Source organism: Zophobas morio, unplaced genomic scaffold (genome assembly GCF_036711695.1).
Source record: "Zophobas morio isolate AGI-343-1 ecotype UQ-CSIRO unplaced genomic scaffold, CSIRO_AGI_Zmor_V1 ptg000014l, whole genome shotgun sequence".
NCBI lineage: Eukaryota > Metazoa > Arthropoda > Insecta > Coleoptera > Tenebrionidae > Zophobas > Zophobas morio.
The window spans coordinates 2992880-3017743 of record NW_026972119.1 but is presented as its reverse complement, the minus strand read 5'-3'; the positions used below and the strand labels follow the sequence as shown (position 1 = coordinate 3017743).

The window sequence follows — 24864 nt, the reverse complement described above, 5'->3', positions numbered from 1 at the left end:
GGAACTTTTTAGTTATCAAGTTAAAAATTGTTAAAATTTTATCCCAATTAAGGTTTCCTGCCCATGGATCCTCAGTCCCCTATGGACACTAATAATTATTATAATTATAAATATATGGTCAAAATCAATTATTAGAATACGTATTTTTCTAATCATGTCAACATGACAAACATTTAGAGAGAAATTGAAAATGCTGCTCCCTAATAGCGTACGGATTTTCATTGGCCCAAATGTGGGTGCTGATTACACCTTCCCTCGTCAATCCGGCCTTATCAGTTGATGGCATAAAAGATACAAAGTTTGCTTGTTCGTTTATTTTTCTATTAAGTCACTCACAAAAAACTAAGAGCTTTGCCTACGTGGTAAGTAAGGGTACTGTTTGTTCTCTGGATATCGTCCAAATACTACTCCCCGATCATGAGCTGCAGGTTTAAAAGATCCGTACTCGAAGATGCTGTTCTTAAAAGATTTGAGAACACAGCCATTTCGTCTAGAAATTAGAAAGCTGTGCCTAACAAACTTTAAAGAGATGACTTTAATAACATACACTTGACATAAAAGTGACTGTCAGTGTCAAAACAGTTGCCAGCATACCTTGTGTATTGTTTTATTAGTGTTGTTATTATTTGAGGCGAACATAGACGGTTGGTGAATGTATGGCCGGGAAAATTGTATTTTCGAAAAAATTATATATAAAAAAGTTGTTCCGTTTCGCGAGTTCCGTTACTGGTTAAAATTAATGTACTTATTTCTGAGACACCCTGCATATTTGAGTTCCAATATCATGAATTGTGTTTTATCTCGGCACTTCGCCCGTTGCCATTTTCACAAATACAACTCTGAAATTAATACTACACTATAGTTCGCGTCATGTGTTACAAATTGATGATGGTCTTCACTAAACAGATTGTTTCAACATTTGCTCAAATGGTACTAACAAAATAAAAAATGTTATTAGTATGCAAAAATTTTGTATGGAGGGTACTTTTGTTTTTGTTTTTTTTTTTTTACTTCATAGTGAACCGTACGGAACAATAGAAGAATAAAAAAAAACAAAAAAAAGATGATACATATTAGAAGCTGAATTTATTTGCAAAATCGACAAAATACGCAATAATGATTAAAATGAAATTTAATTTTTTTTAATTTATTTTTTAAATTTATGGAGCATTAAGGGTTGAAAAAAATCTTGAGATGTGAACATGGCAATGTAAATACGCACACACAATTTTGAGAGTTATTTTTTTTTTAATGGATGATCAATTTTTTACTAGCACAAATTGAACACAAAAGCAGTACTCCATTGCACTGATTTACTTGATCTAATCCCACTTACAATTTGAATATTAATAAATGAACTACAGGAAGTTTGCCATCAGGATGTTTCTAACATTAAAAGTATCACAAAAGTAGCTTATTTAATGGAAAATATTTGATTTATAATTATTTAGAGTGGAAGTATAAGAATTTTGTCGCTAATTCGAGTTTGGTATTAAAATACAACTCAGCAACGTCATAATTCTAAAATCCCACCTATATTTTTCAATTTTTTTTCCAAAATATGATTTTAATATGAAGATCATTGATTTCTTCCTTGATTAGAATGTAATTGTGTCATATAAAATGTTTTTCATTTTTTTACTTCCCGAGCGTAAGCAAAGGAAGTATTGTAATCAGTCCGTCGGCCGACTCTCAACTTTTACACTTTCTCGACCTTTGATAACCCCTAGATCGAATCTCCGAAAGTACTGGGCCGATTATTGTCAAAATTTGTATTTATATTAGGTATATCATGTAGATGGTAAAACGCTAACCAAAATTTCCCTAATCATCCCCTTCAAAATTATACATAGTAAATGGGTTTTAAATTGTATAAAATAACATAGTCCTACACATGTAGTTTATGACTCCGAATTGAGTTTTTACCCGAAACGGTGCAGATTTTTTGAAAAAAAAATCAAAATTATGAAACAAAATTTTGCAATTTAATTTGGAATTTGCAAAACCGAATGCTTTGAAATATTACAGATGATTTACAGTTATGATAAGCATGATAAATTTTTAATCAAAATGTAATTGCTCATCTCCCCTAAAAAATTGATGACGTCACCCCAAAATTTTGCTATGTCCTATCTAAAATGTACAAAATATGATGAGTCCGTACTTGTGATTTATCATTCCATTCATATTTTTTAGATTTGCTTAACAGGTCGCTCAAAAAAATCAATGACTGAGTCAATTTATTTTCTTGATTAAATCAGGAATAGTTCACTCCATTTTCCCGAAAATTTGGAGATACAACACTGTTATTAATAGTATTACATTGCAGCAACCCAATTTGATCGACACAAAATTTTGTAAAATAAAAACTCGTTTGAAACATAGGCGTTTACTTTAGCATTACAGACGTGCATTTGTTTTGTTGCACTGACTAGGTTCCGTGAATGTGGTATAGACAAGTTATAATCAACCATTTGTGAATTACACCATAAAAAATTAAAATAAAATCTAATGTTTTATATAATAAGCGGAAGTCGAAGCAATAAAAAAGTCTGGGCGACGATCGGTATTGTTTGCAGTTTCTCTGTTTGACTCTCAAATTAAGAATGCTTATACATAAATGATTTTAAGTCGCCTCTGCTAATACACGCAGCATCCGTAAGTAAACTGTTTTGTTATTTTATTGATTATAAATCAGACGACCCAATTCATTTTGGCGAAAATTTGGGAATAGAGTACTTTTATTTTTAGTATTACACTACATCTTTCCAAACTGATATACGTGTCCTTGCAAAAATGTTGATGACGTCATCGCAATTTTTTTTTTAAATTGCCCCGATACAAAAATGTAATGAGAAAAAATCATAATAGGCATGTCGTCGTCATGTTTCTGACAGCGAGGGAAGTATTGTCTAAACTCTTTAGACCAATTTTTTTAATTAGTATTGCTCTCTGCTCATTTTTAGGCACGCACACATTGCTGAATATTATTAAAGATCAACTTAAAATCAGTGGATTATAAAATTGTAGACTACAAAACTTACGGCAGCGCAAGTTGGTCTACGGTACATTAAAGAAAGATGGTTCATATTCCTGAATATTTTTGGCTAATCTGTATAATATAATCAGTACGCTTTATGAATGTAACAGGGTTTATTTTTGGCAGTTTAAAGAGAACAATAAAAATTGATGGTTATTTTTAAAGGTTGTGCAAAGAAATAACAGCAACCTTTTAATAAAGAATTAACAGAGAATTAACACTTCAGTACAAAAGTCACACTACACCATTTTTCTGTCATCACCTCATGGCAACAGCAGATGTGCCTTCAACATACTGTGTTTTTAACGTGTACTCCCACAAGGACTGTACCACATAGTCTATATAGTTAAATGCGAAACTGCACAGCAAATCATTCTACAAATAACGTGCGGTTGGTTTATTATTATAAACTTTGGTCCAACGTGCAACAAAAGCACATAATATGCAACTTCCAAATTAATTTATATAATTCTTTGATGGGGTACCTCGGGTATATGTCTGCAAAATACTCATAACCGAACATTGCTGTTATTTGTCGTAAGATAAATGGCAAAACTACATGCTACATGGATATATGTTTTGTTGTTCTAATAATGAAATAATAAACACTCTTTTTTAACATGCATCGATCAGAGTGTGAGTTTTTTACAATATTATTGAGTGTATCCTGCATTGTCATTTTTATCCAAACGGCCATTTAAACACCTTCTCTACTGCACAAAATCCATAAATGAAGTGTTGAACAGCGCGAAAGAATGTGGATTTCCATGCAACCAGTAGTTGCGCGACTTTCCAATGTCGTTATCGTCAATCATTTTATTTATTTTATTAATTTACTACTTTATCCATGAGGGTTGGTAATAATGTTTATGAAAAGAAATATTTAAATGTCTTAGGAGAAACTAAAAGCAACGGTGTTGCCCAAAAATAGATTTTGTCCAGAAGCAACCACCTAAATAGAATCGTTGAGTTACCTTTAAAAGCACACAGATCTCTCCATGAGGAACTTTACTGCCCGCTGTAAGCAATTTGAATCATTGCTGACGCCTGTTGCATTTCGTTTATGCAAGCTGTCTTTCTTCTGTTCCAAAATAAAGCAAAACTATGATTTGTGTCAGCATTTTTGTTTCATATACACAAGAGTCGTTTCCGTCACCAGGGAAAACTGGATGTAAGAGACTTGTTATTTATCCTGTCCTCTATGATTTTTTAATCAATATTATCTTTTCCCATTCAATTATTAGGGGAAGATTTTAATTTTATTTAAAATACCCAAAGCACAAATACCGATTATTTTTCGGAGAATTTAAGTTTTGCAGTTCCTAAATGTTTTCATACAACTAATAATCCTTCCACACATGACTCATTTCTGGTTCATCATAACAATTGAAAGGTTGTATTTTTACTTGTCTGGCTACTTTCATATTCGACGTTTCAGGACTCTTGCGAGTATGAAAAAATAGGTCGCCCATTTTCATCTGTCTGTATATTAGATAGATAATCCTTGTTCGATTGCATTTCGGAGGCGAGGGAAGTTTTGTCTAAATAAGCTTAGACCAATTTTTAATGTATTGCAAAAAAAAAAATTTTTATCAGTTTTCGCAGAAACTGGATTTGCAGAACTGTACTTCAGGGGTAAGGGAAGTTTTGTCTAAATAACCTTGGACCGACTTTTATTCAAGTTCATGAACTGCAAAATATTTTTACACGTAAGAAAGTTGTTTGCGTTTATAGATAAACTGAGTGTATGCAACAAGTTTGAAATGGAGCTACACAATTGTAGATCTTTGATTTTATTATTTTCAGTTGTGTAAATTCGAAGATATAAAAACTAAGTTATGGTGTTTGTAGTTACTGCGTTACCATGTACAGAGCACTTGGTTGTTGCAGTTGCATGATCGTGCACAGAGAAGTTGCGATTTCCACTCAGAGCGGTCAGTGATGATGGGCTGAAGGGAAGTCACTCGGCGCGCCCTGTGTTGTTGACCCTCTTGCAAATGACAACCGGATCAATATTTAATCAACAAGCGACACACTGATTGGCTTACACTATTATGTGTTAGGGATATACTTACACGTTTATCTTGATTATTGCGAGCGTTCTACTTAAACAATGGTATTACGTTTCAAAGGTCCAATTAAATTCGTGTATATTTGTTTTTGTATTTTAACGATAATATTATTAATGTTTACATGAAATAGCTTTGTGTCGCAGGTAATGTTATTTAATACAAGGGTGTCTATAAATGACGCTGTCACCAAGTGCTAATAATAATGTTTCCGTATAATAATTTAGATTTGCATGACGTATGCACGACGCTTATTTACAAGCTTAAGATGGGAGTTACTATCGTAAAATTAAATAAACGATAAACCTGTATTAAATGCATCCAATATAAATAAGTAAGTTAATAATTTGTTAAGAATGTTTTGCAGAGAAATAGAAACAAGACAATTCAATAAAACCGACTAGCAGGCAACTAACACATTTTTAGAAATAAATAAATATCCATTAAATAACACGTACTTCGAGTACAAAACATAGAAAATGGGATTATCAACAGGTCGTTGTCATTATTGTACATATTGGATATGGTTATCAAACATAGTTAAATTTCCATCATATTTGGCAGTGATTAATGTAAATAATGCTTATACGACACAAAGAAATCTTTTCTTGTTAATAAAAATCGACGTAAAATCAAGCGAAGTTTTGCCAATCTATGTGTACATGTTTTTTTTTAATATGAATTGTTCAACAAATTTAAAACTTGACAATTTTAAAAATACTAGTTTTAGTGTTTTTTTGTTTGAACATTTTTATAGTCATATGACTGTTATTTGAATGAAAATATTGGTGATTCAAATTTCAACGAGAAAAAAGAAGTAGATATTTACAACATTTCCAAGCACATTTTCCGAAAACGGTATATATGACATTTTTCCATTAAAGGACATGACTAATATTACCATTAGACAAATCATAGCATACGACATTTTTTCACGTTAACAAACGTAAATGGAAATGTAAACTTCCATGTACGTATCAGTAATTAGTCGATATGACATAATATGAACTTACTTTGAGAGAATGAGATTTATTTAAAATGAGTCTACATCAATCAACTCTTTGTTTGTGCCTCAACCTGTATTTGAACATCCGAATTAATCTATGTTCAATGAATAACATATGCAACACCTTACATACACTCGTATACTATAGTATACAAAGCAAAACTTTTGAAAACCATGAACTACACATTTGTAAATTTTAAATTGCAAACGCGTTTTTAATCCATTTTTGTACAAGTTAACGTTATGCCTAAGTGAAGAAAAGATGCTAAATAAAGACATACTTAAATTAATTGTGCAGATCAGAATTTTGAATTGAAAGCACCATTGAATATTTGCTTGCGTTGATTTAAAATTGCAGTTGGAACAGCAGTAAAGTTCTTTTTCCTGAAATAAACAGTGTATATTTTTAAGTGTAATATGTTTAGCCCAGTACAAAAATTAAGCAATCCGAATGTATTGTTTTGACATTTTTGTAGTAGTAATATGTAAGGGTGTGGGGACAAAAAATCTGCACAAATTTTAATTTACCGAAAATCGAGTTAGCTTTGAGAAAAATGACGGTTGACGTTATGACATTTTTTGACAGTTGTTAAAAATTGTTATGCCTAGTTCCTCTTGAAAGTTTCAATATTTTTTGTAATAATGGAACACTTAAATGAAAATGATCGCCGATGTGTGATTGCCGAATTTTATAGAAGGCATATGCATTTAAAAAAGTCATTCACCGTTAATCACTTCTTCCAAGTGGGGATATCAAAAAGGACAACTTATAGCATTTGCAGAAGAGTAGAGAATGGGAATTCGGTAGAAAGACAAGTAGGAAGCGGAAGACCAGCAAGAAAAATGCCCCAGAAGAAGAGAGAAGCCTTAGTCAATCAAAGTCACGGTAAACTTGGTGTTTCACTAAGAAAGCTTGGACGGAAATTTAAAATTGACAAAAAGTATGTTAGCAACATATTAAAGGAGAACAATGTCAAGCTTGCAACACGAAAATCCGCCCCCAAATATTCAGAAAAACAAAAGCTGGAACAAAAACGAAAATTAAGGCATCTTTCTGAATCCGCTTTTTCCCCCTCAAATGGAACTGAAATAATCATGGATGACGAATCCTACTTCACTTTTGATGGTAGCGATACTGCTAACAATAAACATTTCTATTGCAAGAAAGGAGAAGAAGTAGATGATAAAGTGAAATTCAAACGTCATAAAAAATTTCAGTCCAAGTTGTTGGTCTGGTTGGCCATTTCTTCACGTGGACATTCTACTGCGTTTATTTGCCCATCTGGAAATTCTGTTAATGCAGATATTTATGAAAAACAGTGCATTAGGTCTCGACTTGTCCGCTTTATAAGAGAAAAGCATTCGGATGGCAATTTTGTATTTTGGCCAGACATGACAACAGCTCATTACGCAGCTAACGTTATTGCTGCATATAATGAGTTAAACATTAATTTTATCCCTAAGGACAAAAATGTTCCCAACGTACCTCAACTACGCCCAATTGAACGTTTTTGGAGAAACCTAAAGAGGAATGTGTACGAAAACGGATGGGAAGCCTCGACACATGCAGAATTAAAGAAGCCTATACTGCTGAAAATACGGCAAACAAAAATATCGGCTTTTACAAATTTAATGCGCCGTGTTAAAACAAAAATTCGTAAAGCAAGCAGATATGGTGCAGATTGTGTTCTTTAAAGTTGTTTTTATAAATGTTGTTGATCACGTTATTAATACCTGCTTTTATAATACAGTTATTCTAGTTTGAAATTTGTGCAGATTTTTTGTCCCCACACCCTTAATAATATTGTTTTTTTGGCCCAAGAAAATATACATTCTGTTATTATATCTATTAAAATAAATGATTGTAATTACCAACAACTCTGTTTAAAACAATTTTTGAGCAACAAAATGAAATTCATCTTCATTGTACAGTGAAAACCGCAACAAGCGGTCTTTTAAAGTTATTCTTACTTTTCAAGCATCCAACGAGACTAAAGAGAGTATATATTTAGGCAAGGCAATTGAAGTATTTTGTTTCAATGTTTCTACATTTGTAGATTCTAAAATTAGAATCAATCGTGTGTTTGTTATATCATGATTCTCACAATGCTTTTTGTGTAACCACTTTAATTAAATTTTGAAGAAAATGAATATAAAAAATATCTTTTGATTTTGAGGTATGTTTACCAGTGGGGTCTTCCTTCTAAGTTTTTTCGACTTTCTGACAATGAAAACTAAAAAACTATTTTCGGGTGTTATGGTTGTTCAAATAAACACTCGTAAAATTTTTTTGGGACTTTGTAGGGCGCGTTTTATTTGCACAAAGACGAGAATGTACTTTCCTTCCATACTTCTTCCACGTTACTACCACATTATCCACTGGCAGATTTCTTGTTCAATGGGATAATATAGATGGATTATTTAAGTAGTTTTGTTTGGAAGTGAGTGGAGTTTGTATTTTTATGCCAAAAACGAAGGTAGATATCCTATTTTGTTTTTGCCCTGACTACAATTGTGCCAATTTATGAGCAACTCCGAAAAAAAATCGTTATAGTATAAGTATACATGTGTATATGTGGTAAAACATTATTTTTTTATGTACTCAGGCAAACATCCAAACAATAAAAAGACTATTAGTTTTACCTATTACCCAACTATAACATTATTACACATTATATCATATTTTTAATTTAACTTGTGTCGTAAATGGGTTACCTCTGCAACATACCCGCCTAAAAGTGTTGCGTTGTCTTATAAGATAGTGTTTAATAAATCGAGTGAAAATGTTTTTTATTGTCTCCATCTAGAGTTTTGGCCAATATGAGGAACATCATTTGTATAATTTTGTGATTACATTTCACCACAGGAAGTTTGTAATTTCGATGTTAATGATGGGGCCATACTTTTAATAACAGTTTTGTCTCTGTTATTTTGGGTCTACTATGATTTCAAATCATCTACAGAACGTTTGAGGATACGTAGTATTATGAAAAGATTTATTTATCGTGCAAAAGTAAATACAGTTATTTTTGATAACTATTCATTCCAAATAATATGGTTTCGCGATAATTGTAAATAACAAATTATTCTACTTCCTCGTTTCGTTAGTTCTTCGTCTGCATTAATTGAGGTGTGGAACTCATTTTATCGCAAATGACGACGGCAAATTCTTAATTGCTTCTAAAAGTTATTTAACGACAAAATTTACCGATAGTCATGTGTCCGAACGAACATTCTCTAAATATGTATCCAGTACATACATGTTAAATAATTATTAAGGGTGTGGGGACAAAAAATCTGCACAAATTTTAATTTACCGAAAATCGAGTTAGCTTTGAGAAAAATGACGGTTGACGTTATGACATTTTTTGACAGTTGTTAAAAATTGTTATGCCTAGTTCCTCTTGAAAGTTTCAATATTTTTTGTAATAATGGAACACTTAAATGAAAATGATCGCCGATGTGTGATTGCCGAATTTTATAGAAGGCATATGCATTTAAAAAAGTCATTCACCGTTAATCACTTCTTCCAAGTGGGGATATCAAAAAGGACAACTTATAGCATTTGCAGAAGAGTAGAGAATGGGAATTCGGTAGAAAGACAAGTAGGAAGCGGAAGACCAGCAAGAAAAATGCCCCAGAAGAAGAGAGAAGCCTTAGTCAATCAAAGTCACGGTAAACTTGGTGTTTCACTAAGAAAGCTTGGACGGAAATTTAAAATTGACAAAAAGTATGTTAGCAACATATTAAAGGAGAACAATGTCAAGCTTGCAACACGAAAATCCGCCCCCAAATATTCAGAAAAACAAAAGCTGGAACAAAAACGAAAATTAAGGCATCTTTCTGAATCCGCTTTTTCCCCCTCAAATGGAACTGAAATAATCATGGATGACGAATCCTACTTCACTTTTGATGGTAGCGATACTGCTAACAATAAACATTTCTATTGCAAGAAAGGAGAAGAAGTAGATGATAAAGTGAAATTCAAACGTCATAAAAAATTTCAGTCCAAGTTGTTGGTCTGGTTGGCCATTTCTTCACGTGGACATTCTACTGCGTTTATTTGCCCATCTGGAAATTCTGTTAATGCAGATATTTATGAAAAACAGTGCATTAGGTCTCGACTTGTCCGCTTTATAAGAGAAAAGCATTCGGATGGCAATTTTGTATTTTGGCCAGACATGACAACAGCTCATTACGCAGCTAACGTTATTGCTGCATATAATGAGTTAAACATTAATTTTATCCCTAAGGACAAAAATGTTCCCAACGTACCTCAACTACGCCCAATTGAACGTTTTTGGAGAAACCTAAAGAGGAATGTGTACGAAAACGGATGGGAAGCCTCGACACATGCAGAATTAAAGAAGCCTATACTGCTGAAAATACGGCAAACAAAAATATCGGCTTTTACAAATTTAATGCGCCGTGTTAAAACAAAAATTCGTAAAGCAAGCAGATATGGTGCAGATTGTGTTCTTTAAAGTTGTTTTTATAAATGTTGTTGATCACGTTATTAATACCTGCTTTTATAATACAGTTATTCTAGTTTGAAATTTGTGCAGATTTTTTGTCCCCACACCCTTATATTTCCCGATGTCGGTATGAAGTATTTCACATTACCTAGAATACATCTCTATACTTTGCCCGAAAAGATAGTTCTTTTTGATCAGTTAAGTTAAAAGTTACGATGCTAAGCAGAACGTTCAAAATGACGAGCTTAGTGACTTGTGGCCGCCGCGCACAATCAATACAAGGGCAAGCCGGACGTCTCGAGGGACGCAAGTGACGGTTTGCGGTGCGCTAAAATGGGGTTCATGCTGTGCTCACACTTCTGCATTAATCTTATACACAACATTATCGCATGAAATGATAACAGAGAACAGAACATACTTCAAACTAAGAAAGTTTTTTTTCGTTATATCGAAACAATTTTAGATACACATCGTTTACTCCACCAAGTGCTTGTAAAGTATTTGAAAATTATAAATTTCTAATAAAATGTTTTTATTGATTTTCTATAAATACTTAATTAATAAGGGCAAATTGTAGAGTTTATGTACAACCATTTATGATGTGACAAACTATGGAACTTCAGTTTGTAAAAATAAATTGAGGTAGTATATAGCTAAGTTAATTTTTCATAAAAGTTGTATCAAAACCATTTAAGCCCGAGTGGAGCGATAATAACAGTACTAGATTCACAAATTTTCTGGAAAATGGGATGATCAATAAAATGAATAGCCTCATTCATTAATTTTTTTGAGTCACCCTATGTAAGCAATTCTAAAAATATGAATGCATTAATAAACCACAAGTATAGACTCATGATAGTTCGCACATTTTAGATAAGATTTATTCGACAAAATTTTGAGAGGATTTACCATGCCAACGATAACCTTAAAATGTTCGAAAAAGTTAGAGCATTCGGTTTTACATTTGAATGATAAGGTTAAAAAATCAAGATGGATTCATAACCCACAAGTACACTAGTAATGTTATTTTTATCAAATTTAAATAGCATTTACTACACAAAATTTTGGGGTGACGCCATCACATTGTTGGTAGGGATGATCAGACACTGTGATTGGTGTTTTATCATCTACACGATATTCCTAAAACACATATAATCTGATCACAATCAGTCAGATCTACCCTATTACAATATTAATATGTATGTATAGGTATTTTTTTTGCGAGCAATATTTTTACATGTTTTATTTTTGTAAAAAGAAATGTGTATTTACAATATCTGGTTGCATTTGTTGTAACTGTGCCAAACAGATCAACAGACCACTCAAAAATCTTGATTAATGTTAAAAATTCTGATTTAATACATTAAGCACAGATTACGAAAACACTGCAGAGAAACTCCAAATGCAGTTGTGTAATTTTAGGGTAGGGACAATAATATTTAAAATCATTTGAATTGTACATAAATTCATGTAAAAGTTCAAGTTGTCATTTTTTTGGAGTAGAAACTCAAGGATACCTGTTTTTTACGATAACATTATTTGAAAATACTACATACCACTATTGAAATTTACACAAAGTCATCATGGGTTTCCTTTGAAAATGGCCCCAATGTTATTGAATACATTATCCTATTCAAATGTGTTTCGAATTTCACGTCAAAAGATAAAGAAAGTCCTTCGCTAGAACTACTTTCAACTTGAATGGTCGGAGGCAAAATATTTTTTAAAAAACTAAGAAAACATAAAATCGTAAGTAGCAGCAGTATATAGCGTCCGAAACACAAATACATATTTAAGTCGTGCCAAAATTACAATCTGCAAATAGCACCGAATTTTTGATCCCTTTGATCTCCGACTGGAATATATTTGTAAAAATACTGTTTAAATTTATGTGATCAAATGTCAAAAGTGTCGAGTAAAGTAGTTTTTATGCCTCCGTTTAGCGGTCACGTTCTGTGAGATCATTGCTCTAGCTCAGGCGGTACGCCTTCGGCTTACTTGTTGCACCTTTTTGCAGGTTGCACCATCCAGACATGACACTACCACTGCTTGCATACATCGACTAATCGTTTACAGGTTCTTGGTCTTAATTCTTTACCTGGTTAGCCTATTCGATGCATGTAACGCCACATATTTTAAACACTCTACATTTAATTAACTACAGCTCGTTTGTTTCCGATAACAGCGACGCGGTGGTATTTATGCAAGCATTCAGAGTCAGAGTAGAGTGCATTTGACAAAAATCTGCAGATGAAATTCGAAATCCGATGAACTTCGCTTAAGCACTGCATAAATCAGCCAAATCCAACCGTAATGACACGTCTTGAACCGATATCTGTAAATCACCCACAAAGCCATCGCTCACAAACTGTATGTGTCCGAAAGGTCTCTTGAATGATAGCGGCCATATCGAACCAAAAGACGGATTTGTCAAATAAGATGAGTGCCTTTGTTCCGCACGATACTGCTAGATTTATCAAACAAGATCCTATTCCCATTTGCATATTGAATGTCGAATTTTTTTAACAATCCAGAGAGTGACTCAGCTTAAATATTTCATGAGCATTTTGCAGAATTTTATAGAAAATAGATCGTTTTTACGTAAAACCAATAACGCACTTCTAACGGTACCTCTGTAATTAGATTCTAGGAAAGATTGGTTTGAAGAAGAGAAAAAACGCCTCAGTCGAGAATTTATCTCGCAGCAACAGAAAAATCACTGCCAGCAGGAGCCATCCTCTTTCCGCATATTTGTTGTTTTGTCGGCACAACCATTGGCAATAATTATGTAGACGAGTTGGAGAGTTGTGCATTTTGCGCAGTGCAGGTTCTATTACAGTTTGCAATGGCTAACGGTCCTGTCACTTATTTGAATGAGGAAGTGGCGCGTACTTTTCCCACGAGTAGCAAGTGCGCTTATTTAAAGATACACTTAGGGTTCTTGTAGATCACGCTTCAGCCTTTTATAAATGGATGAGCCAAAGTAGTACAAAGGATGGATTAAATCAAGGTATTGTGTTCGATGAACCCGCTCCTCCCGCCATTATTAAGTGGAAACTAGAGCAATGACGGTGATGTAAAGCAAGGGACGTGCAATATTCGGTGGCGTAACCGTATTCATGTAAGGCTACATAAAAATACAACTAAAAAACCTAACCACTTTACCGTTGCCTTTATATGCAGAAATAATCGATTAAAAATTTAGAACATGGCATGCTGCTAAAAAGTGTTGAACTGGTTAAATATTTTACAAAAAGCGAGCAAGGGTCGAGGGTTCTATTATATGTTTTTTTTTCATCATGAGTGTATGAGATACATTGCCAAGATGGTGGAGTGTAGTTATATCCAAGCGTGAAGAGATAAGAACAATTTTTTCAGAGAAATCTCGACATTATAGGAAAAATGTAGATACGTATATTACGCTCGTCAAAAATTGGCGACTGTTTCACCTTCGTTAATCTACCCTCTCATGGCACTCAAACATTGTATTTAGTGTCCCAAATCAAACAAATTGTATTTAGTCATCCTGAGGTCGCCCACTGCATCCAGCGGTTATATTACATGCTCAAAGATTTCTATAATTGAGAAATATCTTTCGTTGCATTTGTAAAAATAGATATTTAGTAGCTAAACGTTTCTTAACCATTTTCTCTTTTAATAAAAAATCGGCTGTATTATTATTACTATTTATAAAAATCAAATATTTTAACCAAATTTGTGTAAATGGATGTAAAAGCGAGATGAAATTGTTCATTGTTTTAAAAAGTTGGTATTTGTCTAAAGTCTATAGCAGCAGCGTCCACCACACTAGAGATCGAACGTTTGCTAAAATGGACACGACGAATGAATGCCTCCGATCGATCCGAATCCTTGGTACACCAAATAGAACGAAAACGAACGGATTGTCCTCACTAGTCGAACAGTTGCTGCGTAAAGATTGTTTATTTCTACAAAATCTATACTTTCATATTATTAATGGATGATATTAATATAAAGTTACCACTCCTAAAATGAAAGCAAGTTGCTTTCAGAGTCTAAAAATACCGTATGCAAAAGTTGTAAAGATAGTGTTGGGTTTTTGTAAAATATTTTAAAATGCAAAAAAGCTAAGAATACGCCACAATTTGGACATAATACGTAAATTTAAATAAAAAGGTGGACAACGATCGTTTCAAAACAAGTAGCGTTACGAGAATAACATCTGAGTTTTTAGCTGTTCAGATTTGATTTCGTGTTTAAACTTTGCGATAAGAATTTGCAATAAATTATTATAATATGCTTTATTGCTAGATACTGTGTGTACAACTTTTGCAAAAAAAATGAAAATTGAAATGTTATACACTGAACCAGCCACCCTAAAATATTTCGCAAAACCACTTTCAAAATAATTAAGTTAACTAGTGATTGTTATTTTGTTAAAGAACGATTAACTGTTGACACAGGATGCACAAATTGGCGAAAAAAAAAAAGAAAAAAATGATTATTTTAAAAAAGTAACAGAAAAAGTGCAAATATTTTAGGTTGGTCGTTTTTTTTTACCGATCAGTATATATAAATTTACATAAATAATAAGTAAGTATATATATATAAATTAATGTAAAATTTTACAATTTTTACTGTTTGGTTAACAATTTGATTATTTATTGAAAGAATACGGGATAATCAAAATACTAAAAATTAAATTAAAAAATAAACATACATTACATAAATAAACTACATAACTTACGAGATCAAAATCACCAAAGTCACTTCTTAAAAATAAATCACAATTATAGAATATTTTTATGAAATAATTTTTTATTTTGCATTAAAAAGTTTTTGATGGAGGTTTTTTAATTACACTGGAAATAATGTTATAATATTTTATAGCTAAATAATGTGTTCCAACCCTGGTTTTAGTCAACCTTAATTTATTGTATACAACCATCTCTGTTCTTGTACTATATTGATGACTCTGGTTTAGATTTAAAAGGATGTAAGATTAGTAACAATATACTCTAAACATTTATAAGTGAATAATGAAGGTAATGTGATAATGATAATTCTTAGTAGGTACTGCTAGCAGTCATTTCCGTATCCAGTGTTGTAGTTGAAACACACTTTGAAGTGAGGGCGAGTAACCCCAAACTAAGATACTATACTGAAGATGAGAATGTATTAGAGCAGAATATACTGTTTTAATAAAAATTTGTGGGAGACTGTTCGACATAATTTTAAGAAGTATATACCTTTGACCATTTTATTAGAAATTTGTTCTCCATGTTTATGGCATTTCTATTGACAATTTATGTATACCAAGAAATTTTGTGAAGTCTGAATAGATATTGTTTTGAGTAATATGTTTTAAGGTCAACAACATCTGAGCAGTTTTGTCTTTATTTAAAAATAATTTATTGATTATAAACTCTATTATTCAGCTAACGTATTAAGTGGCTTTTTGTTGGTAAAGGTTTTCTAAAGATAAGTCCGATGTACTTATAGTTGTATTATCAGCAAACAAAACTACGTCGGATTGATTAAGAAGATTAGGTAGACCGCTTATGTAAAGTAAGAAAAGAAAATAAGAATCGGTACCAAGATTGACCTTTGTAGTACACCATATTCGACATTCACTAGGTTTGATAGTCTTCCATTTATTTTAACAAACTGGCGTATGTTACTGAGATAAAATAATAGTAACGGGTGTGCAATAAAAAATATATTTGGAGCAAGCGGTGAAAATTTGTTGGCGGCTTTTTTAGAATGTAGAAAGCGCAGTCTTCGTTGATTCGCTATTAAAGTCTTTCCAATTGGTTACAATCGTCCGACTTGTTAAAAGAGAAGATGTCACTCACTTCGGGAGTTACAAGAACCTATAATCTATTTTGTCACTGTGCTAACACAAAAGTTTAATTAATTAATACTATTACCATGTAATTAGATGGATGTTTGTCAAGTCTCGGCTGCATTTAAGGTGGTAGTGATGAAACCGTCCATGCTGTATAGTATATTGTATATTGTGTATATTGTTAAGCGACAAATAATAATTCCAAGGTCTGCTCCAAATATACTTTTTATTGCTCACCCGTTAGCTTTGTACCGCTGGGATGAAAACTGACTTCCTCTTTATTTTTCTTGGATACCTTAAGTTCTACTAAATTCGACAAAAAAATAGCAAAAGACGTTACAATAATACATAGTTTCTTTTTGACGTCGGGCATATTTAATTTAAAACACTGTAATAGTCCACAGTATTTTCATAAATAACAAAACTAAAAGAATAGATTTTTTTGAACATCACCGTGTACATCAACTGTCAGGTGCAGCATTGTTTACTTCACGAACACAATATTTTTACAACAGTCTTTAGAAGTGTTTACGTTTTTTTTCAGTCACGTTTTTGAAATGGCCTTAAACTGTTTATGCATTTAAAAATCACCAGTTTGTTTATTTATTCATTTATCATAATGCCACTTTTTTGCTTGCAACAACGTAAAAAGTGGTATTGTTCTGGGGCCACATTGCCTTTATTATGTGCGTCTCGTTCTTGAAAATGCGATATACACGAAGAAGGTGGTATCATGAACAATTACTAAGTATTTACAAATAGCACGTAGTATTGGTAGAACCCGTTGTGAAAAAATTGTGTATATAAAGTCAGGATCACGAAGCAATGCGTACACGTCACGGACTCTGTATGACGTCATGCGTCTACCACGTTTATCATACAAATGAATCGGTTTGAAAACTGTCAACAAACATGTCGGCTTGTTATTGTTTTGGTTTGTTCTATTTATGATTATAGCATGAGAAAACCGTTAGTGTGAAGCAACAGTTAAGAAATAAGCTACACTTGCAGTGTTTCAGCACACAAGGGCATGCTGCAGGCTGCATAGACGCTATGAATTACAAACTCAGACACAGGAAAGATCATGACTGTAACCCCTTTCACGTGTTCCTAGTCACTGAAGGCTGCCACTCACGTTCCAACGCCGCGGTAAAATTGTGTAGGATATGACAAAATTGAAGTGTTTTCGAACGTTTGTGTATGCGATCAAGCAAATCGGTTGGATGTGGACGGCTGGTGAACAAGTCTGTCTGCAGCAGTACAATGTGTTGTATTGATTGGAAACTTGATCGTGTGGGGAGAGTGTACGTTATACAAATCGTGAAAGCAGGTATAAAAGTCCATTTTCTTCGGACATGTTGCCACCACGATCGCAAATTTTTAACTGCAAGGTCGTAACGTGTGTACTGCTGCTTTTCAGCAGAATTGTACAGCAGTTGTATCCAATACAGTCGTACCCCGGCGTTGGAACGTGAATGACTGGCTTTAAGAACGTTCATTTTTGCATTGACTGCTGGTAAAAACTGCTGACAATTGGGTGTTAAACACATACTTGGAGGGTGGTACAATACTGTACTTAAAGCTACCAACGAGAATGTTAACATACGTCTCAAACAGACAGCATTGAAGAGTTGTGACAGGCTTCAAGTTAGAGAAATATGCTTACCGTCTTCAATGCCACAATAGGCACGTCACATCTACAGAATAAGTTACTTTATTGACATAGAATAGATACAAAAGTAAAGTATAAACAATAATAAGTATGCATGTTGCACAACGTCGTCGTCTGACCAGTGATTTGTATATTTGGCCAGTGAAGTGATAGTGTGATTATAAAAGACATCAGCAGAACATGCCGCTAGTACAATCAATTAGGATGGTAATGGAAAATAACCTACATGTTACAGTGGCTGAATGCCTTCTGCAGTATTCGAATCTTCACTGTCATAATCACTAAAACTATAATCTGAATCTTCGTTAATATCGATTATAAACGGTGCAATCTCTTCACGGTCAAATACTAATTCCCGTTCCCACCACTCCCGTATTATTTTATTCATATGGTCAACAGTATTTTTCCACGTTGTGGGCGTGACATGTGCTAACGCTTCTTTCCACATTCCCACGGATTTTTTTTTACCATAACCATCATGCCCAATGTGTTTGGAATAAAAATTTGTAGTAATTCCCAAATATTTTCTATAGGGTTAAACATACAATGATATGGCGGCAATCGCAATACTCTATGGCCATTCTGTGAGCCCAATTCATGGCAACATACGTTTTTGGATGTTTATTTCTGAAAAACATGACATTTTAAATGAAACGAAGAGAATAGTATATGCATTACTGTGCAACCAAATGATGAAGTTCCGTTTTTAACAGCTGTGGATCTGAACTTATGTCATGTTGTTAAAGCCATTCACGAATTTCTGCTTTTTTCCATGAACCATTGGGACATTTGTTTGCAAGGGTACTGTGGTAGCTTGCATTGTCTATAATAATCAGTGATGGTTCTTCAAGATTCATGAGCAATTGAAACCACTTGAGAAAATTCTGTTGATTCATTTCGCCATGATAGTCTGGATTTTTGGTATTAGAAGAAAATACTAGCGCTGCTTCAGCAATAAATCCATTGCTTGTACCTGCATGTAATACAATATACCTAAAATATAGTGAGAAGAATAAATAACTAACGTGAAACTGACACATTACTAAATTTTCCCTTCTATTTTGAACATCCTGATACTTTTGACACTATCGTCTTGCAATGACCTAACTACCGAACCATTTTCAAATATCCATGTTTCATCAAAATATACACATGGCAAAGGATTTGGGTTCTGTTGATTATGCATGTATTCACGTAAGAATTTGGTTCTTGCATGAACAACATGTTGTAATTCCATAAGACGCTTCCGTACACTGGTTGGTGAAATAACGAAACCGAATAGAGAATGTAAAATTTTTCCCAACGAGCTCACAGAACCCTCAAATATATGTTTCTCCTTCAAGCAATCAATTAATGGCGATCGTGTAACATGTATTTCTGTAAAATAATCGTTAGTATCTATGTATAAGGCGTGCGCATCAAATTCATACTTTTTTCGACCATTCCATATAAGCATTATCGAATAGCACAGTGCTCCGAAGTGCTAATATCACACACTTGCTTTGTTCGGGGGTCTCTATTTCTTGGGAGAATGTACACCTTCTCGGGTTTTTATTTGTTGTACCACGGAGTTCACTGTTCGCACACATACACCCAGAGCAGCAGCAACCCTCTGTATAATGTGACTGCATTACTAATTGTAATAAAATACACCTACTTACGTCTTGAACAGCTGTTAGTGGTAAAAGAGGTCCCCCGCTATCGCGTTCTTTAGCAAAATAGTCCACTAAATCATCGTCCATTTGCTTTACATCTTTGTGCAAGGGCTTCGGCATAGTGGAATGTTTACGTTCAAGCAAGCGACACGTACCACGGTACAGGACAGTTAACTTGAAGTTCTAAAAAGAACTGTTATAGTTCTGAAAAGAACTGATACGATTACACGAGCAGAAAAGTAGAAAAACGCGAAAAATCAAACAATAACACAACATAACCAAAGTTGACACCAATGACACTTGTTAAATCGATAAAACTTTAGCATATGTTTCGCTATCAGTCGTACCAATATAATTTCCCCCAAATTGATCGATTTTGATCCGTATTGCCACGTATTGCGGCGCGTATTTTTGATTTAGTGTTGGTAACGGATCTACGTCATCCATGACGTGTACGCATTGCTTCGTGATCCTGAGTATAGTTTTCGCATCGTCAAATAAAGTTTATTTTTCACACTAGTTGTTGAGGTTGGTCCATCTATTTTTTCCTTACCTGATGGTTTAACGATTGTGTATGCTCACACTGTTAGTGTCTCGCATGTGGTGGTTCGCTAGAAGTGAAACTCCGTTTCGTTTCAATTTTGAACTCATCAATTGAACAAAATTTAGGTTATAATAAACAGCCACAGTTTAACCTATGTAGACAACCATGTTAAGCCCAGCCTTTTTTTTTGTAGTGTAGAGTTCTGTAAACCGAAAACAGCGTTCCGAAATTTTTTTAAATAATGATACACTAATTTTTAAAGATGCGCGATTAAAAATTTCACCAAAACGCTAAAAAGAAAATGATCAATAAAAAGTTGCTTTTTGTGTTATACATATCTCACAAGTTGTAGACAAGTTATATTTAAAATGTCATCATAACAATAAATCTGATGATAATGAAATTATTAGATTCTGAAAATGTGTTGGAAGTCTCATGCGCCAGACGTCGGGACTCCTCTTAACAACAGCGACAAATTTCCACAAAAAAAACTAAAAACATTGTTGGGATGACCAGCACTAAACATTATGTAAATCTTATATGCAGTTACTTTTTATTTCACTGCAAGGAATCCGCCAAAATAACTTGATGTTGCATTTTTATCTTTTTTAACAACAAAAATAAGATTATTTTTTGTCGTTATTACCTAAACTGTCGTATTTTAATATAAAGAATAATGAGAATCACATTGTTGGTAATATTCAGAGATGGTTTGGACTATTTTAAGTTTCTCGTAGTATGTAATCAAATTTATAGATAAAAATTATTTCTCGAAGCTCTTTACAGAACCAAAATTTACAGAAAGAAGATGTTTCGATTTTATGGTCGACTCTTGTTTCAATTTCTCACTGGAAATAAATTTTCCACTGTCACGTATACTTTAATCAATGGATTGCATTCATATTTTTGTTAATTACAACGATGAACCAATATGTACATTGTATCAACACCTAATACGCGATGACCCATTTTAGTAAATGTGGTATGTAGGTTAGAGGTATAAACGTGATTAATATTGCAAAACATTTTTAATTGTATAATAACTGATAATTTAAGAGCGTAATTGATTATTCATTGACTGTAATTTGTCATTTTCAAAGCAAATATTGACGTCAACTTAACTCAACATGTTTCTCAATTTTATATTTCATTTAATAACAAGGACTCACCACTAATAGATTGTCTTTAAAAAATGAGAAATCAATTTAATTAATTAAAAACAATGTCCAGTTAAAAATTGATGGAAAAAAACAAAATTTATTTCGTCCGAATATAGTTCGAACGAACTACTTTGCCTTGTCATCATAATAATCTTTGCTAATTTAAAATCTGAAAAAATAATTTTTTGTTGATTGTATTATTTTATAAATTTAACCGTGAAATTACCTCGAGTGAAATTTTGCTCTTTCTGTCTTCATATTATTGATGAGAGAAAATGTTGCTGAATTTTTATTTAGAAGGTGCTAAATGTGTTCAACTGTTCATTTCTGTCAGCATAAAGCTGGTATTTATGGAATTAAGTTTCCATAGAAACACATTTATCTGTAACGTACAGAGTGATAAAAATCTGTTTATTTCCATAACTGACGCTACGCTAATTTAAAGTATAGTAATTAGTCCTACGCAAATTCTCCAGAACTAACCTACCAAAAATTCAGTGAATTTTCATCCTCAATCGAGCTACAGTCTTACGGATATTTAATAAAATCCTATAATATGAATTTACAACATTTTTTTAATACCGGAATAAGTCATTTTATGATTTCTGATTAATACTGCACTTGATTACATAACAATTCCAAGACATTATTGTGAAGATGGTAAATCATTAACAATTAAAAATGTATCTATTTCTTATTTTACTTTCAACTGATGTCAGTTCAAAATATATTGTTGAAGAGATCTCAATCAGCGTCACGTAATTGTCAAAAATAGAAACATAATTACGTTACGGTTAGTGTAACATTGTACCTATCAATATTAATACATCCCCGCCAACAAGTTGAGCGTAATCTTCAAACGTGCGAAGTGTAATGCGAGGTCTATATTACATTTGGCAGATTTTTGTCTGTCCCGAAATGAATGAACAGAGGTTAGATTTAAACCTTAATTCCTAAAAGAGTATATTCACTTGTGAAATTACACATTTCACATAGCATAACCTTAACCCAATACGATAATAGTTACATTTATCGATATCATCAAAATAAAAAAAAAAACACATGTTTAAAATTACTCACGACGTGTTAAATGTTGCATGTACAACTTCAGTATATTACGTATGTCATGTTTGTTCTATTCCTTTAAGGACTCTCAAACAAAGAAAGACGAACGCAGTCCAAAAAATTGAAAATTTTTGTAATGAGTGGGCGTAATTGTTAGGTCAACAAAATAATGACCTCCTGGACGGTTTTCAGCAGCACGAGTTCGTAGAGGCACGCTCCAAGCTAACAGTCGCGAGTACACAATGTATTTCAACCTCTTTTTCGACACGTCATGAATCTTTGTCTCTCGCTGGTCGTATCGATAAAGTAATGATCCTATGCGTGATGAGCATCGCATCTATGAAGACGACGTGATGTTGTTGGTTCGTTAACACATCAGACGACTTCCTGTATGATGAGTTCATTTTATAATTTATGCTTGTATTAGATTGTGCTATACGGAATTTTCGTGTTTAATTTATGAAAACGTCTACTACAACCGTTATATTCAGAAATTAATTTCCTCGTTTAATTTCAGATCTGATCGCGTACATTTACAATTTGCAAGATTAATAATAGTCCAATTTTTGCCACTAATCAAGGCGTTACGTAACAAAGTTTCGAATTCCTCTGTAGAAACTGTCCATTGTTACAGAGTTCTGGGTTACGTTTCCGACGATTACTTCGTTGTTATGTCACACTTCGGTCTATCCAAGCAAAACTGAGAGGCTCGGATTGCAGAATTTTTTAATAAATTTTAAATAAAAACAAGGATATGGTTAATATTAACTGATTCCAAGATCTCTCTTCTTGAATAAATTTCCCGTTTTCTGTTCTAGTAGATCGTGTATACAGTCGAATTACCGTTGTTTTTGCTTCTGTACGTGAACAAGACCGCGAATTTCCTCTTTGCGTACAAAAATCTCGTTATTGGATCTTAGGAGGTGAAAAAATTATTCGTATTTCATAAGGAAATTTTTTGATTTGTTTTTCGACATTTTCGAAATGTTACAAAAAATATTTTATTCTTCCACGAATTAATTTTAGAAACAAACTTCGTCAAAATGATTTGAAATATGTAGTGTTTCGGCTACTACAACATTCAGCTATTTTACTCACGACATTTCGATTTATAACGCGACTAGAAAACATTTTACGTTTAAAGTAGACTGTGTATCGCGCAACGTATGTCCTGTTCGTAGTCACAGTCATGTAAATAAATATACATTGTAGTCGAAATGAAATATGTACAAGAATATAAAATTGTAGTAGTGCATATTTTTGGTAGAAGAAATTATGCAAACTTCCACAATTAAGTAGACTTTTTTTTCTTTTCTCGTGCAGGTAATTAGAATTAATTATTATTTATTCATCATTTCAAAGATACATATTAAGCTCTAATTTTGAGGAACTTTTTTCAGTTATGGCCTAACCACAGGTAGAATGATGTTAATAATGTGGTTTTTAAATTAGTGAAAATTGTGTCGATCACTTCATGGCAGTGTTTTGCTGATCACCAGTACGCCATAATTTGTAAATCATTGAAAACGTACTAAAAACAAGACTTGCAGCAATTTTTTCAACAAGAAAAGTTAAAAAAATATTTTCCTATACACAGATTGCTCTTATTATACGTATACGTATAAATTTTTAATGACACTTTTCTTTTAAGATTATTACCTCCTCGCTGAGTAAATTAAGTTTAAAACCTGTTGCATAGCAAAGTTTTAAGTAAGTTGGAAAAAATCTTTTAAATAGTAAGGGGGAGATTCTGGAAACTCCGATAAGTTGAAAATCGCTATCGAAACTCCAAATACAATGCAACAACAATACATGTTGCTATGGTTTTGAATTTGCAAATCCTTGCAAGGCCTTATCAAGTTTCGAGAATCTCCCCCTAAGAATTTTCCAGCATAGGTTGTCAACTTTCGTCTTTTCTTTTGTTGTAGGTACAAAGTTGTTACTTCATCTTATTCCGTTCACAAAATGCCAATAAAACCCTTCTGATATATAAATCAAAATTGATTGCGTAGCAGTTAACTTTTTTACATAATTTACTTCGAGACTGTAAAGAAATTGTTTACACTTCGTGCTACGTAGTGAATAATGATTTAACGTTATTTATGTCAATGTCATCGCGACGTAAAATAGAGATACAAATTTAAACAAATTACAGCCTCGTCGTCATTCCAGTGTCCATTATACCACCGAACCAAGGTTTTATTTAATGCCTCTTTAAAGCGCGTCGGAGGAATGGATGAATAAATTTATTTGGAAACAAGTTAATTTTGATTTTTCAAAATATAAGCGTAGTTTGTATTTGTAGACATTTTTAACGTATCGTCGTAATTTTCTTAAATGTCAAGCACTAA

At 33.0% G+C, this 24864-nt stretch overlaps 1 protein-coding gene and 1 long non-coding RNA gene across 2 annotated transcripts in view; one reads left to right on the top strand and one right to left on the bottom strand.

The window, feature by feature from the left end:
* Window positions 1-24864, top strand: part of LOC135129192 (neurogenic protein mastermind-like) — a 66551-nt gene that overhangs the window by 35316 nt on the left and 6371 nt on the right. The window lies entirely within an intron of this gene.
* LOC135129193 (uncharacterized) lies at window positions 17893-20048 on the bottom strand. The gene is made up of 4 exons (XR_010280525.1): window positions 19751-20048; window positions 19520-19701; window positions 18768-19466; window positions 17893-18716 (listed from the first exon to the last, which is right to left on the bottom strand). It is a non-coding gene; the product is annotated as an uncharacterized LOC135129193 (long non-coding RNA).